General features: G+C 42.8%; 1 protein-coding gene and 1 long non-coding RNA gene across 2 annotated transcripts in view; one reads left to right on the top strand and one right to left on the bottom strand.

Moving 5' to 3' along the window:
• The window catches only part of BCL2 (BCL2 apoptosis regulator), a 103,938-nt gene that overhangs the window by 35,401 nt on the left and 51,267 nt on the right, over window positions 1-17,270 (top strand). The window lies entirely within an intron of this gene.
• The window catches only part of LOC308059888, an 82,303-nt gene that overhangs the window by 21,366 nt on the left and 43,667 nt on the right, over window positions 1-17,270 (bottom strand). Inside the window, exon 2 of the long non-coding RNA XR_013926474.1 lies at window positions 1-17,270. This exon is cut by the window's left edge and continues 21,366 nt beyond it. This is a non-coding gene — a long non-coding RNA (uncharacterized lncRNA).

The following is a 17,270-nucleotide window of genomic DNA, read 5'->3' as shown; positions in this document are numbered from 1 at the left end:
ACATTTTCTGTTTTGTTGGAGGGACTGCAAATGCTGTACGCTAGTCATAGCTTGCAAAAGCTGCTCAGAAGTGCACTGCAGAACATCAAAAAAGGAATTGAATTCAGCTTCAGTCAAGGCCAGTAATTGGTTTTTATACTTTAAAAGAAAAAAAATCCCCAACCAAAAGCTGTTCATCTGTCTCTAGAAGATAAAAAAAAAAAGTCCAGGGTTTGGATTGCATTGCCCTCCTGTAAAGTAATAACAGTAATCCTAATAAAGAGGTTGATTTGTAAATTTTTCCCAACAGACAGTGTCACGACATGATACTAACTTTGGCTTATTTATGATCAATGCAGTTTAAAGCACCAGAAATATAAACCTTGAATCCTTTTTAATTCCAACATAAAAGGATTACATTTTATCAATATAGCTTATCTCCTAGCACTCTGCCTTTTTTCTTGCATCCTTTTTTATGAACCTGCAAAACATGCTTTTTGTCTTCTTTTTTTTATTATTTTATTTGACTGTAGCCAGCAATTTCTAAATCAAGAATAAAATCCTAGTGCTGTTTTTGGCAATGGATTATTTTATTGATTTCTGTAACGCCAGTATTTCATCAATAACAGTTAAATATAGGCCCGTTAATTCACCCTTCCTAAAAGAAAGTGGCCTGATCTTTCGTAGCAGCTTCCATTTGCCTTTGGCTTGAACGGTAGGTTTAGTGGTTCAGAAAAAAATCGGGTTTGATGAGCCTTAAAGAAACAAATAAACCAAGCCAGAAGCAATCAAAAATACATGCAACTTCATAAAAAGTGAGCCTTGGTTTCTTTGTCTAGAAGATTAACACTTCCTCAGGAGGGCTGTAATAGGATTGAGCCTTCCCTGTGGTACTTCAAAGACATGTGCTCCTGAAGAATTTTACTGAGTAACTTACAGTATCATTGGAAGCTTTGCCTTTGCTTTTCTTCCCTGTTTCTTTCAAAACTTCAGGGAAGATCTGAACTGAGGATTGTGTTGCTCCTCCTCTTTATTTTTATCCCCCAAACATTTTCTGTCTTTTGTATGCAGATTTTTGTACTTAAAGAAAAAAAAAATCTAAGTTGCATAACAGTTGGAGATTTTTAAACATAACTCCTTTCATGTTGCTGCTGCAGTACTTTCATGTGCAGTATTCTTGCATTTAATGCTATATAGTACAATATTTTTTATTTTTTTTAATTATTCAAAGAGACTCACGACATGTGTTTTTGTTACATCCATGGTGCTGTCATTCTTCTCCCGGAGAACACACTGTAAGCTTTGATTTCCCGGGCACTTTGTGCAGGGTAACGAACTTAGCTCTTGGTGGTCATGTGTTGTTGTAACATGCTGTCTCCTTTTTTCCATACTTGGGCTCTTTTCCCCACCCCTGTTCAGATGGCTAGGCTGCTTTCCTTGGTGGTGGAAACCTTGAAAGCCTTCAGACTGAAGGCAGAGAACGCTGCTCCCCAGGTAAGTGTTAACTGCAGGCCTAGGCAGAGCTACTGGTATGTGTTTAGGGAAAAGAAGGCAGCTGTATTACCTGGGAGAAGCTGGTCCTGTGCACGGGTTAGGCGTGCTCTACTGGTTTGACTCCATAGGTAATAGGTCTTGCCTGCTTAGGCTGGGCATCTTTGAAGAGTAAAGTTGAGGTGACCCAGCAAGTTCCCCTGGCTCCAGGGCTACGCGATGCCAAGCTGGACTCTCTGGTTCCGGCTGTGGGACTTACAGAGACCAGTGGAGCCTACGTCCTGCTTACATGCCTGTAATTGTCATTCCTGGATCTGGCCATGAGTTGATGTGCCTGGAGAGAGGCAGGTAGCAGAGAATCAGACCCAGATACATGCACTCTTTGACCAGTTGGCTGAATGGATGAAACTCACTCTGCCCCTGGGAGACATCAAGGAAAGAACCAGAAAGTCCCCAAGCATCTTGTTCGTTTAGTTCTTGTTCTTTCTGTGACAAGTTTTGCTCTCACTCTGATTTAAATGAATGAGATTAGACAGGGCACACCAGTTATGATTTAATTTTTCACTTTGAATGTGTTGTCAACCTCTGTAATTCTATTGCCAGGATTTCTCATAAAGCATCTTGGTATGTTAGTTAATACATTTAAATCTACTTAAAAAGCCTCTTTCAAGAGCAAATGGAGCCCTGCTTAACATTCCTTATTAGCTTGCTTAGGGGGGAGAAAAAACGGTTGTCCTTGCCATATTGGCTGACAAAGGGAGTTGCATTCTTACTCCATGTACTTTACTAATTTGTAATCTTTCATTCTAACTAGCTTGTTTCCATCTTCTAGCGATCTGGTCGTTTTAGTATCTGCCTTGACTAATAATGCGGTGTAGTAGTGTAATTTCGGTGACCACAAATAAGCAAAAGTTGCAGACTAATTCTGGTAGTCAGACATACCCAAACAAATTTCCCGCCCGCCGCACGATGTTCCCCTAAGCGCCAGCAAAGCAGTCCCCTCTGCCCAGCCTCTGGGCCCGCTTGTCACCCAAGTGATTACCAGGAAACACTAAGCAAGCTATGGAAAGTACCCTTTGCTGGCATCTCGCATTATTAAGTAGCACACAAGGGCTCCAGCTGCGGGGTGAATAATCCTGAAGTTTCTCACTGTGGCTTCAAGGTGGTGGGACTTGGCACTGGGAGGGTGTTGAGGGTGTTTTGGAGCAGCTGGGTGGGATGGGACCATCTTCTGGTCCTCACCCAAAGGGGAGGGAGTGGTGGGTACCTGGGGCGGTCTTCCTCTGGTCAGTACTTGGGGGCTGTGGCTGGTGATGCTGTCCAGGTGTGACCCAGGGTGCAGCTTTGGCCAGTGTGATGGAGGGGGAAGGGGTGGTGTGTCATTGACTTCTTTCGTATTGGGATCGAGCTTCTGGCTTCCTGTAAATTATGCCTTTGCTTGCTATAAATTAACCACCGTATTAAGTACAAAGTCCAGAAATAAAAGGACATAAATAGTTGCTTTTGAAAGTTGTATCATCGTCTGTAGATGTTTAAGTGGGGATTTTATCCGTTAGATTAGAAATACCACTTATCTCATCCTTCTGGTTATTTTCACTACCCTTCTAACTTGGAGATAAGTATCCCTTAATGGTTTTTTTATGTGTTTTATTTCTTTTTCCATGATGATCAGATCAGTTCTGACTGAAAACGAAGCCAATTATCAAGAACAATAAATAAAAAAGAAGTGTGCGTTGCTCCTTCTGCACTGGAAGAAAGAACAGTAAGTGGAGACAAAACAAATTTGGTTGCCAAATCCAAGTACCAAAGGCAGCAAGGAGAACTCAGGCCCCATCCTAATTAAGGAGACCTAAACACAATGAAAACATATTGTACTGATGTCATATGTTAAAATATTTATAATTGCACAAAAAGGAATTGCAGCCTATTGAAAACATTTACAGAGCTCGCCATTTCTGCGAGCTAAAGAGAAGAGTGACTAAAAAGGACTGGTTTTGCTCAGCTGGGAAAGTTTTGCTCTTCAGGTTTCTCCTGTGCGGTCCCACATTACCTTGCCACTTCATCTTATCACTCACTAAGACAAATGAAGAGCAGTGCTGAGGTTGTATCTGAAGACAGGAGATGGTATCTGTCAGGAATTGTCATTTCCCCCAGGCATTGCGTTGCTCTTGGCTCTGCTGGAATAATTTCAGCTGCCGGGAAGCTGTCTGCAACACGAGGGCCCTTCGTATCGATCCAGCATGCCAGGTTGTGTGCAGGAGGGCTGGGGGCTCCTGGGAGGAGAGGGGGTGGTGAAGGGGAGCGAGGCAGGCACTTCCCTCAGATGTGTTCACCAGGCTCCTTGAGATTTGGTTTGGCAAAAGAAATACTTTTTGCCTGCGTGCTGCAGGGAAATAGCGGGGGAAACCCGATGTGTTGGAAATCACGGTCCCTTTCAGCAAAACCAGAGAGGCAGCAGGAAGACTTACAGCTGTATGTATAGAGAACTTGAAAATGCTGGAAACCCAGGCTGAGCAACTTTTCCATAGCTGTGTCTGACAGGGACAGTGGGCAGAAGGCATAGGTGGCTTGCGATGCTCCAGGGTCCGCTGCCCAAACATGAATCCACCTGTGTATGCTGTGTGGGCAAGATCCCCGGTATATGTTCCCACAGAAGCTTATTGCAGATGTGCTCACTTAAATACTTTCTGTAGTATAAAAATAGGTTTTTGGCTGCACATCATGTACTCATTGGAGTAGGAACTTTTCAACTGTGGTTTAATTTAATATCTTCCTTGTTTGTGTTTATGTTTCTTGATATTGATTTCCATGTTTCTCTTCCTCAAATGCTAGTGAGGTCCTTTTTTAAGTAAATAATACAAGCACGTTTCTAAATTTCTCTAGTATTAAAGAGCTCTGTGGCATTGTATGGACATATTGAGGCCTTTTACTAATATATTGAAGAAGAGCATTTATTAGATAAAGGTTTTATCGGGAATTTATGTGGCACCAGAAAGGTGATTGGAACTTGAAATATCTAAATCATTATTTTAGGGAAATAAGAGCATCTCTGTTTAGCTACTTAATGTCTACCTATGATATTTAATATGAAATGAAAAACCAACTCAAAAAATCATACAACAGCGGAAAAATGGGGTTGCCTTTCTGAAATTATTAATGAGCCAAGAAATGCTATTGCATTTCTGTATGGCTTTGCTGTAGTTGGAAACGTTGACACTTTTTGTCAGAAAAAGATTGATAGCTCTGCAGGGGTTCAGGAAAGAGCAAAAGCAGGTTAGTGGGGGAGTGCTAAAGGGATATGTATGAGGAAAGATGGCTGTTGTTTTTCTAAGTGGCTGTGGGTCACAGTGGGGGGATACAGATAATCCTGCGCTCTCCCCACATACCCACCAAGGGCAGCTTGAAGGTTAAGGCAATTCCAGTCCAAAATCTATATTCGTGGGTGAACGTGAGGTTGTCCTCGAGGTAGCACACTTGCTGGGAAGCTGGAGACAGTGGCTGGAATATGATGCCACGCTAATACGGCTGCATGGCTTTCCAGCAGGGCCAAGGCAGCCCAGCCCATGTGTGGCCAGAACGGCTGACTCTTGGTAGGCACGGGTGGCATGATGAGGGCTGACAGCGGGAGCTCAGCAGGGACAGAATGCCACTGAAAAAGCAAAAAATCGGCTTAAGTGCCAAGGAAATCTTTCTCTGTTAGGTTAAGAGCTTTTAGGGTTTGCAGTTGTCTCCTCAGGGAAGTGAAAGGTGGCAAATCATTTGCAAGACGTGGAAGTGGATTGCTCTCCTGAAGCCAGATGAAAGTGATACCCAGGTGAAAAACCTTCAGAGGCAGGGGAGGGGTGGATGACTGCTTCAGCCTGTGAAGCGTACTCCCTCCTCCCCTGTGGCCATGTGGCACAGGCACGGCAATGTTACCCCAGTTTGCACCAAGTAACTAACATGTGACCCTCTCATGGTCAGAAGCCACCAGATTTGGGGATACCTGATGGTTTTTGTCTTTTTCTTATGATAATGCTAGCAGTAGTGGTGCATGGTCAGAGTCCTGCAATGGCTTGTTTCTCAGTGCTTCCCAGCCTGGGTTTTCTGGGTGTGCTCGTAAAAGGATGGTGCTGGTGTTTGCTCTCCAAGAGGCTTTTTGCTAGAGCAATGCTACTGCTTGCCTTACCCATTGAAGCAGATGTTAGCTTGCCCTTCTGCTGCCGAAGTCTCAGGCTCTGTTCTCTACTCCTACAACAACTCAATTAGTTTGATGGAAATGAGATGTCAAAATGCCCCAGGCTTCAGTGACTTACCCAATGTCACTGAGAAAGCTTTGGCAGAGCACTGCCTCCTGAAATCTGCATGCCCTCTAGCAGTGGGCTAATTCTCCTCCTTACCTTCAGAGGCAGCTAGGGCAAGTGAAAGTCTGAGGCATTCAAAGGACAGTTAAAAAAAAAAAAAATCACGTGTTTATTTAACTTTCTAACAATTTAATCAACATCCTATTATTCTTAGGAAGTTTAGATACTACTCTATTTTTTTTTTTTTTTTTGGTGCTTTTCCTTAATTCAGCTTGACATATGCACTCCTGGGGTCAGTCCTTTTACACAAAGCTTCAGCCCTGGCAAGATAAATCTAGACTAACAAAGAAAAAACATATTTATATGATTTGTTTAATAGAGTATGGACATATTTCTACAACTCAGTGTTTAGCAATTGAAGCTTATTATGAACATAATTTGACTATGGGGAAAAAACCCCTTACTTATCTTCAAATACTGCATACGAGACCTGCCTAGATGACAGATTACAGAGCAGGTTTTAAAGTGGACATGAAAAGAATGCCAAATTCAGCTTTCCTGGCAATAATTGCCGTAGAAAGAAGCTGGATTAGAGCAGCTGGAATAAAAAGTCAAGCACTAAAAGAAAAATGCTAATTACCGGTTTCTCTAATCATGCAAAATGAATGTTTTATGACATTTTAATATGATGCTTTTAGCCTTTCCCACTTTGTCAGTGCCAGCATCCTCTGAGCAGCTCACGGATGCTATAATTATGTGCTCTAAGCGATCAGCTGCGTTGTGCCTTACCTGACTGATTCAAGCTGAGCTGGAGACGTGATAGTCTGACTCAGTACTGTGCAAACCACTGCTCATTGGGAGGCAGAAATGAGGACGCCAGAACAGAAACCCCTAGCACTTACAGTAAGCGTTTGGAAGGGGATTTCTTATGGAACCGAGGCTTGGGATCTAGAGAAGAGCTTTGCATCTGAGGTGTCTCAGTGTGATAAGGTACCTGAATGCAGGCTCTTGATACAGCCTATTAAAATATATGGGCTAGTCACAATGTCTGAATATAAATTTAGACCTCCACAAAGTTTAGCAGCATATGGATCTCAGCTCTAAGGGCAACCCTGCCCCTTCCTTCAGTGAGATGAAAACCCTTTACATATTTATTAAATTACAGTTGCCTGCCATCAGTCACTAACTGTCTTTGGTTTTGAGAGGTTTGGTTATAGATTCGTATTTGAAAAGGGCACACTCATCTACCCTTTCCTTTTCTTAAGGCTTAAAATTTTCCTAAGGTCAACATTAATTCTGTATTGATGCCTAATTTAGATGGTGAGATTGGCTTATTTATGGGCTGACTTGGGTGCACCACTATTGAAATTAAATCTACAGTTTAATTTCCCTTTTAATCTGTTTCTTCATCAGAGAGAATCATTATTTCTTGCTAATGCTCTGCAGGAGGAGAAGACTGCTGTTTCTATTTCAGCATTGTATCTCAGAGGTATACTGCAGGATTTGGACTTAATGCATCTCTGTGAAGATGCTAATTTCCTTTATTGGTTCAGGTATATGATTTTTAAATAGTATGGGAAAGTAAGAGGAAAATATTCTCATTTCAAGTGGATGATGCAGACTGTATACAACTGTTTTCCACCCTACCCCCATCAGGACGTGAAACAGCTGGTATGTCTCTCCAGAGACTAATGTGCTGTCTCTAGCTCCATTTTGCCTTCGTAAGCCTCAGGCATTACTCTGTAAGTGCACTCCAGGAATTAAATTAATTTACAAGCTGAGGAATACGCTGTTCCTCCTTACTTATACGTCTCAGATAGGACTGCTACTGTATGGTTGGGAGCACATGGATAATGAGCACATTGCCGTCGATACTAACTAGCATCTTCCCAGGGCAGTCACACGTTGGCCAGGGCAAGAGCAGCCTTGCAGCCTGCACCCCTATCTGCCCATGTCATTTCAGGTCCCAGAAATGCTAGCTCGCTGGTGAGGTTATTAGGAGATAGTTCTGATAAGCTATGCTTTCCCTTGTCTTAACCTTTATCCCTGCCATGCACATGTTTCTTGATAAGCCAGTTTGGTTCTTCTAAATCTTGTTCCATCCATACTTAAAACCATATAGTTTTAACTGTCTCCCTGGAAAATGACAGCTTCTAGAACCTAGCTTGTGTTTTCCTGTATAGAAAATGCAGGCAGTGTCTGTCTTTCAATCAGTTCAAGCTCCAGCCCCCAGTACGCACTAGCGGGCCTTAACCAGCTAACGAGAGCAATCCAAAATGGACCAAGTTTTTTTTATTCATGTCAGTAATAGCCATGTAGGTTGCAGTCACTGCAGGAGCTCAGTGGTTTCTCCTTTCTCCCCCCTTAGCCCAAGCCCGTGCCGCCAGGGTGTACGTTTAGGTGTGCTGCTGCAGTGCTTCATCCCTGACGGCCCTGGCATCTTCATCTGCCTTCCCGCCTTGAGGTTCATCAACACAGGCATTTAGTGCCCACCCTCATTAGCACTGAAATAAACCAGAACTTTGCTCCTGCCTTCAGCTGGAGCAGAATTCGTCTTTGCAGTGAGACCACGATAAAGTCTGGTCTTTAAATCCCTATGGAGGGTTTGCACATAGGAGTGAAGAGAAATAGGGAAGTATCTCACCTCATACTGTATTATTCTATTAAAATAAGATTTTTAATACAATGGGGACCATGTTGCTGGCATCCTCCGTTGGCGGACTCGGCCCCATTTGGGGCTGTCCTCCTACTGCTTTCCATCATGCAGTAAGCCCAGCAACTTGTGTAATCAATTGAAGCCAGTGTATCCAAAGTTTGTTTTTCTGTTTCTACCTTTGTTGCTAGGGAGATTTTATATACCTTGCTTTACATCCCTTCCAGTGAAATGCCACTCATAGGTGGGTTGTGCTTATAAACAAAAGCTGTACACCTACATGGAGAGAAAGGGCATCGGCCCTGCTGCATGCTGGTGTTAGAAACCCAGCGGTCAAACGGCAATGTTTGAATTAGAAAAGCAATTTTTAAACAGCTTCAAAGCATAATTCATGTCACAGTGCAGGAATGCCAAAGGCTTTTTGATCTTCGTCATCATAGACCTAAAGCTGAAAGGCTTTTTTTTTGAGGGGGGGGTAGTTTCTTAAATCCCCCGAGAAAAGGTAACTATAACAATAAGGGAGCAGATGTGTGGGAGTAAATGCAGCTGTAACTGAATCCAGACGCTCTTCTGTATGTAGGGACATGAAGGGAATGTTCCAATAAAATTCACGTAATAAAAATCTGAGCCCCCCCCCCCCTTTTTTTTTTTTGCTTAAAGTTGGATTCACATGTGTAGAATTCCTGTGGACTTTGATGTGGATTGACATTAGCACCATACAAAACCGGGCTGGGAGAAAGATTTTTAACAGGCATGAGGTACTGGAAGGTAAATGATCTATGGAGACCTGCAAAATTCAATAGAAAAACACTCGCCCAATTAAAGAGTTTAGCAAACCAGATATTTAAGTGATGCAATCACCCTAGTAGGATGAACTAGCCGGTCTAGTAAAGAGTTTCTCAGACTTTCTGAAAGTGGGATGCATTTTGGCTCACCTGTTTCTGTGCCACCCTGAAAGCCATGCAGAAGCAGCTCAGCTCCTGGGGGAGAGAACAGCAGAGGGAGGGTGGGCTGTAGGCACTGGCAGGAGGTGTCTGTGCCTCCCCCAGCCAGGAGAACCGAGCTGCTGCCAGCGACTGAAGGAGGTGAGCAGGTGCCCTGCTGAAGGTAAAGGTTCCCTGTTTGTAGCTGCTCTGTGTTCACTCTCCTCTACTCTGAAAAAGAAGTTTCTCGTGGTTGTTGCTGCGCTCTGACACTTGCTGTCCCCTCACCTTCCTTTGAGCTGCATGGGTTCATGACCAACATCTGTGAGCAGCTCTTTTTTTCTAGGAGAAAGGAAAGAGCAGAGTGGCAGGGTAAGCCATCCACTCCTCCTTGTTCCTCTGTAGTTTGGATAGCTCTGTGCTGAATTAATTTTTTTACCAGACAATTTACATTGCACAGTAGTGTATTTTTTTCTTGCCCCACGCATGCTTCCGAATGCAGGCAGTACCAGACATTGCAGCGCGACCAAAAGCGCCTTCCATCTGCCTCACAGCAGCTGAAATCCTCTTTGTATACAAAAACAATTTCATTGAATGCACACAGACCCTGTTTGCGCTCGTGCTTGTGTTCCCCTTTGCCAGGATGTAGCAGGAACACTGCAGCCTTGTCCCGGCGGGACATCTGTAGCGCTTCTCTTCTTCCTTCACATCATGTCCTTCCCCACGGCCCACACACCCGTCTCCCTCCCACGCCAGGGAGGACAGCAGCCTTTTGCCACAAAACATGGCTGGATGTTTCTAATCAGCCCGGTCAGTTGTTCTGGCAAAGTGCGGACTTGTTAAGGTGCCAGTGATCACAAATTGTCTCCAGGGTGCAGCGAACTGAGCAGGCAGAACTTGGTGCGTTTGCTGGGGTGCTGGGTACCCGTATAAGGCTCTTCTATGAGTCTGTCTCTGACATAAGACTAATTAGTCCAAACTCCATCAAGCATCAGTTTATATAACAATATTTTAGAGGAGTGTTTGGTGATTGGTACAAGAAAAAATGGTGAGCTCTCTAAAGCACTGGCCTTGTCTTTTTGTAGATTTTCTGAGGGAGGTATACATATTTCCACTCCATATCGCTGTTTATTAATATTAATATTATTATTATTTTTATTATTATGTTCAGTTTTACAGAATAATTTTGGGCTTATCGGGCCCTGTTTTACATCTGTCCTCAGTGGGCGATACCAGGAACTGAGAGAAATACGGTTGTTACTGACTTGTTTGCAATTGTTTGGCCTTCTAACCACTTAAATATTTAGTTGTTATGCTACTTGCAGAGGAAAATTCCAGTTCTTATCCAAATGTACTTTGGAAGTATATGTATGTAGATTATCTCCCTGGTGTGTTAGCTGTATATATGTAGCTATATGTATCTCACTGTAGCTGTGAAAAACTTTGCTGAAAGGCCTTTTCATACAGCAGACTGCAAGTTATTTTCTTTCTTTCCTTGGAAGATGTATACTGGAATTACTGCTGCGTCACGAGGCTGCTCTGCTTCTGTTTTGCTGTGTCAGGTGTGCTCAGTGCTGCTCAGTATGCTGTGACAGGGAGATACATATGCTGATGGAAACAAGACACAGCAAAGACTGTTTTGCACAGAGCTGCTACATTCAAAACCGTCCGCCTGCCCAGCACATCCCACTCGAGCACCCCTGGGTGATGTCCTGCAGTGCTGAGCATCCTTTGCACCCACTGTGGTGCCCTTCCTTAGGCGCTGGGTGCTACAGCTGAGGATGCTTTAACACTTGGCATTCAAGGATGCTCTGAAAGTTTTACCCTCTCAGCTCTTTGCTCAGGATTGGAAATCCAGGTCTTTTTGTTGTGTGTTTTGATTGTAGATGTTCCTGCTTTTAGGAAATTTGAACTGGTTTGTATCACTACGTACAGCTTGATTATGCCATTGAAAATTTACTCAGTGTGCTTGGTAGAAATGTCAATGCTTTGTTAGGCAGACAATGCCAGCTCTTCCCTGGCGGGGGCTGGCACATGCCCACAGCCGGGCTCCATTTCCCCTGCGTCCAGCACACAAACGCAGCAATTCAGCCACCCCCTGGAGTGCCGACATGGCACTCATGTACCTAAGGAGGCCCAGGAACCAAGAACGATTCAAATACTGTGGTTCAGTATCTGGCTGGCAAGGGGTTAAGTTGTTTTACATGCACTTTGCACAGATGGAAATGAGTATGGAAGCAGTAGGAGAGTGCCAAGGGGGAAGCAGGAGATGCGGTATGTACCTCTCTCTTCTTTTATCTCACCGACCTTACTGTGGCTACAGCTTTACGGGGGGGCAAACGGGGAGGTGTTAGGACCTGCATTTTCAAGCCCAGGATCGCGTTTCAAAATCCTCTCCACCCACAGCTCCCCCTAAGGTCTGGGTTATTTTTCAGATACTCCAGGGAAACATGGTAACCCCATGTCTCTCGGTCTCCCAGGGTGGGGACATCACTGCCCTCCTGCCGAGTGCAGCAGCGCGTTGCTGGCAGCAAAGCTGTGGCTCCCACCCCCTCCCTCCGTGGGTACAGGGAGGCAGAGGGTTGCAGTCCATCATCTCAGAGACCTTCAGGAAGCAGCTGCCCACCTCAATAGCCAGTGACCCACCAGAGGGGACAGTGGTAATGGGACATGGGAGGGTAGGCCACCCCACTGGTGTACCCCACGAGCACCTTACTCTGCCAAACTGACCTCACAGGGTGCCACTGCCACAGCCTGAGCAGTGAAAAAAAAAAAAAAGAAAAAAAAAGAGGATGTCTAGAGATCAGCTGTAGATGTTCTTGTGCCCTCCATGTGCTGTACCAAAAAACGGAAGTGGTTGTTGTTTTTTTAAAATGAAACAAAAGGGGAACATTAGCCTATTGAAATCTAATCTGTGCAGAAATTATTTAGTAATAATGATATCATTCTTTACAGTTTTATAGCCTTAGTGAGTAATGAAGGCTGACAGGAAAGCATCACAATTGCATCAGGATTTCCTTGCTAACCAACCTTGCTCTACCTGAGACAGAAAGAAACTGAACACTGAGGGAGAGAGAAGGACGGAGAGAAAAGGAAAAAGGGGAAAAAGTAGAAAGTAAAGGGAAGATAAAGCATGAGATAAAGAAACAGAAAGAGACAAGATTAGTACCATGGTCTGTACCAACAAAACTTTAGCAGTGTTTCCACAACTCTGTGTTTTAGCAATATAAAGCCAGACAGTTTAGTTTTTTGGTTTAGTGTTTGTAGCCACAAAAATGTGTATTATTTCCTTCTTACCCACAGTGTACTCAGAGTCATCCATCCAATACAGAAGTTAATCCCAAATAATCTTGTCACCCAGAATAGGGAAAGCGCCTACAGTTTTACCACCCTTTATTCACTTTTTACTTAAATATGTATATTAGTAGGACTTGTGTTACAATATTTTTGACTTTATAATGTTCTTCTTGCTGTTTTTTTAGATAAATAACTTCCTTAGCAGTAAGTTATCCTTACTGCTGTTTTTTCTAACTGTTATGGCATAGTTCACAAACCTGGCATTGGAAATGGACGTGCTGAGACGGAATTAGTTCATCGTAAGGTAAAATGTAATATAATCTCTTTCCTAGATTTCAGTGCTTAAGTAGAGGAAGATTCAAGAGCCTCTGTATTTTTGACAGCTATTTATATAGAAAAGATATTATAAGGTTAGAGGTGGGGAAAAGAAGTCCGGCTATATTCAGGCTCACCCATAACCACTGGCTCTGCTCTTACACCGGAGAGGCAGTTGTTCCATTAATATTATCAGCAATGCAGTAATTTGATGCTGTTAGCATTTAAGTTGTCCATATAGCTCAATGGGAGCAGTGCCTAAAGCTTTGATCTTTTTCTGCCGGTATGCTGGTAGGCTCGAGAACATTAGCATCACATCAGGTCACATTCAGAAGCTTTGCTTTGCATCTGAACAATGTAGGAGCTGACTGTTTAAAGCAGGGAAACTGCACTTTGGGACTAGGGGAGAAGTCCTTTTGTGATCTCTGCACATCCACTAAGTCCATTTCTGCTGAGTGGTTTTAAAAGCTATATTCTAGAGAAACAGATTTAAGAAAAAAAATTTCGGTTCCTTCTGCCAATGAAATGAAAGAACATTAGTTCTGCCAGTTCAGTAGTGGGAGTGTCCTGAATACCTGCAACTTCATGGGCAGGAGATCATCATTTCCCGGTTGCTAACCCTAAACCCGTGAAGCTTTCTATGGCAAAGCAGTAACATATGGTGCTGAATGCCCAGGCTTTCAGTTTTAGTCATTGTGTTCTTCATCATGTAGGCTTTAAAACACTTGAAAAATCCCCAAGCTATGCAGAACCTCTCTAAAACCTGTTGGTAGCAGTTTGGCATGAAACAGGGAGAAGTTTTTATCCTGGGGATTACCCATAAGAGTGAAATCAGTCATGAAGTAGACTCATCAGTTTGAATTTGGGGCAGTTTATCTGTTGACTTGCTGTTGTAAGTGCTGTTGGTATCTCTAAGGCGCTTGTCACTGGGGCAGCGGAGATGTTTTTTGTCTCTCCTTAGTTCTGCTCGGATGGGCCTCTTGGGTTTCAGAGGCCTTTGGGGCTGCCTCGTACTTGTCGAGTCTTACAGGGCTGAGTCTCACCCTGGCTGATGTTCTTAAGGCCTCTGCTTCTGGATGGAGCTGGTTGCAGAGAAGTTCCTTAGTTATGGAGAAGTCATCTGAAAACTCAACACCAGTGCAACCTTAAAGAGTGAAAAACAGAGGCTACACAAACCCCCAAGAATTACATTTTTTTCCAAAACCCAACTGTTATTTTTAAGCTGATGGCTTGGAAGGGGTTTGGCTCTCACGTGGGAATTCACTGGGGAGTTTTCCCAGCAGGGGAAACTCTCTGTCATCTCTGTCATCCTAAAGCAATTAATTCCTACGGCTAGATCTGTACTGAGCTCCAGCATCTTCTTTGGGACTGGACGCCAAAAGTAGAGTGAGCAACAGGCACAGGTTTATAAGGGCAGCAGAGAGCTGTGTCCAGCTGCAGCATCAAAGCAGGTTTGACCCAGGAGCTCTCTGCTGTCCCCAGCAAAACTGGTCTCACAACAGCACATATTCAAGAAGGAACCCATCGAGCAGATGACTGGTGAGAAAACAGAAATGTAAATTCAGCCCCACCTAAAACATATGTAAAATGCTAGAACTACAGAAAAAGGCACATTTGCTGTCAAGTTTGAGTATGTGTTTGTATTCTCTTCCTCACCGTCTCGACTGAGAGACTGTTTCCATTGTACAATGTGCCTGATGAAGTAATAGCTTCTTCAAGTATTTTCTGTTGAAACATAGTGGCTCTTTTGTTTGTTTTCTGTCAGGAGTTTTTGAGATTGTGAAAATTAAGAATTCAGTATTTTTGTAATTGCCAGTGAAGAATACTAGATAAAGCACTGTTGCTGGCCTTAGATAGATTCATTATAGAGGTTATTAACTAGCTAGTAGTAAGAATATTAGTAGTTAGAGAGTGCTTTTCTGCATAGGATGGATTTGACGTATCTAAAAATGAGGCATCCAGCAGAAAGACTCTTTCAGAAGGTGATTCATCTTATCCTAAAATAGGTAGGGTGAAGCAAGATGATTCATCCAGGGGAAAAAAATCTACACGACTAACTTTGTCTAGACTTGCAGTTTTAAGACAACTCAAGCTAGGTAAAATGCATCCCACCCTACATTTCTTGATTTCTCTGAGTGGCCTGATAGTCCGAGCAGAGAACCGGCAGTGAGGGCTCAGCCGGCACTCATGCTTTGTCACCAATGCGGCAGTGTTTATCCCTGCCTGCAAAATGGACCCAATGCTATTTCCATATCCACCAGATGACGGATGAGTGACAGAATTCAGAAGCACTTAAAAAAGTATCTTTAGATCCTTGAGCTAAATAGATGATATAAAAAGCCAAGGATTACCACGACCTGCAAGACTACCCATCTATCTAGAGGCAATAAGAATTACAATGATGGCATTTTTCATCTCTTTCTCCATTGCGGGAGAAAAGGTCTGTAAGATTTTCCTGTTTCTCATTCCGCTGCTATATTTAAGAATAATTAAAGCCATTCTGGCTAAGGGTGATATAATGCATATATTCAGAAGCAGGCTTTCAGTTTAATTTTTCCAGCTGGTGGGCCTGTTAGCCCATTTATTTGACTAATCTTCACACGTTGACTGAAATAGGTAATTGCTCTGTTCCCCCTGAGATTTCGCTTCCATTTTTTTCAGGCATGAAAAGATATTAGGCTGTGTATATTTTAAATTCAAATACACTGTAGGATAGATTTATGTCCTTAAACGCTATGCAGATCTAGCTATAATTCATTTCATATAGAACTGGAAAATGGATTAAAACAAGAGTGCTAGACAAGAAAATCTGGAGTCTTATCTGATGAGGCTGGAGTCCTTTAATCCTCACTGCTTGAAGTGGCAGCACTATCTCCCTTCATTTTATGTTCATTTCACGTTTTTATCTTTATGGGAATACGGGGTCGATTTGTTTGTTTGTTTTTAGAGTTTTGGTGTTTCTAACATATTGCTGTGGGACCATGGGTAAGACACTGAAAGGGGTGTAAATCCGGATGGCACTGCTGAACCTGGTGGGGTTGTATCAGACCTTGCAAGGCCAGTAATTGGAGCGAGTTTTGCGGACCCTCACCTCAAAATGAACAGGCACCAAATATTTTTAATAGTCAAAGGCTGTGGACTGGCTATATTCAGAGCTGGACCCATGCCAGCGAAACGTCGCTAGAGGAAAGAAGCAGCAAGAGTTTTAAGGTCCACTAGCTCGTAAATTACCAGGGATAGAAACATATGCCATATCCCACGGGAACACCAGGATTATACTGTTGCAACAGTATCCAAACAATGTTCTAGCTCTATACTATCTGAGGATACTAACCCTATATAAATAAAAGTCTTTATTAATGTATATATAGATAATACTTGTCATCTTAATTCAAATTTCAACATGCTTTTGCTGTCCATTGTGTCGGGAACTATTAGACATAACAACCCCCTTCTTCGTAAAGTCCAGAAACGCATCATTCAGATGGTACAAGGCAAGGGTTGCTAGTCTGAGGAAATTTTAGCTAGTGGGCTGCTAAAACCATTTTGGATTTAAACATCAGGCAGGAGATGGGGGGATAGGATTCAAGGTGCTATTCAGTATCAAATGTGACTGAAGTACACAATTTTTTCAGATAAAACTCCTGCTTCCAGTGTGCGTTAGGTTTCCTGAAATAAAATTGAAGAAAGGGAATGATGTGGCAAGAATTTCTGGATCAACATGCAGACAGTTTCCTAGGTTTATTTGTTTTTCACCAGCTGTTCTTGGATTGCTAGTGTTGTATTTTTTCAGGTCTTAACAAAAGAGAAGGGCATTTTCAGGTAAGAGGAAATCTTAATGCCCAGGTATTGCATAGTATATAATATATATGTGTGTGTATTTCCCCTAAGGCAAGTTTAATGTCATCTCCATTTCTGACAAGCTGCAAACCCCATGAATTCTCTCTCAGTTTATTCTGGTGGAGCATAATTTTCTGGGTAATAAAATAGGGTCTTATATTAAACCTTTCTTACAGATTATTTATCTTGAACTTTGTAAATGATTGAACTAAACCTCAGTCTTTGCAGTACCTTTAAACGTGTGGGTGTTGCTCAGAAGCATATTTCTTATTATTACTGCTTAGGTGTTTTGCTCTATTATTAGCAAAAATAGAGTCCAGAAGGACGGTATGTCATTGTGTATTAGGGTTTTCTTTCAAAAGTACCTTAAAATTGCTTGATGTTTTGTGGCTCTTTGAGGAACTGGGTTCATTTTCTTACCTATTTGCAGCTGCAGAAACCCCTTTTTGGCTTCTTGCTGTTTGGGAAAACATTCCAATATGTCACCAT

The sequence above is a fragment of the Falco punctatus genome, assembly GCF_963210335.1.
Source record: "Falco punctatus genome assembly, chromosome: 3".
Taxonomy (NCBI): Eukaryota; Metazoa; Chordata; class Aves; order Falconiformes; family Falconidae; genus Falco; species Falco punctatus.
The sequence above is the reverse complement of the archived record's forward strand: the minus strand, read 5'-3'. Positions and strand labels throughout refer to the sequence as shown.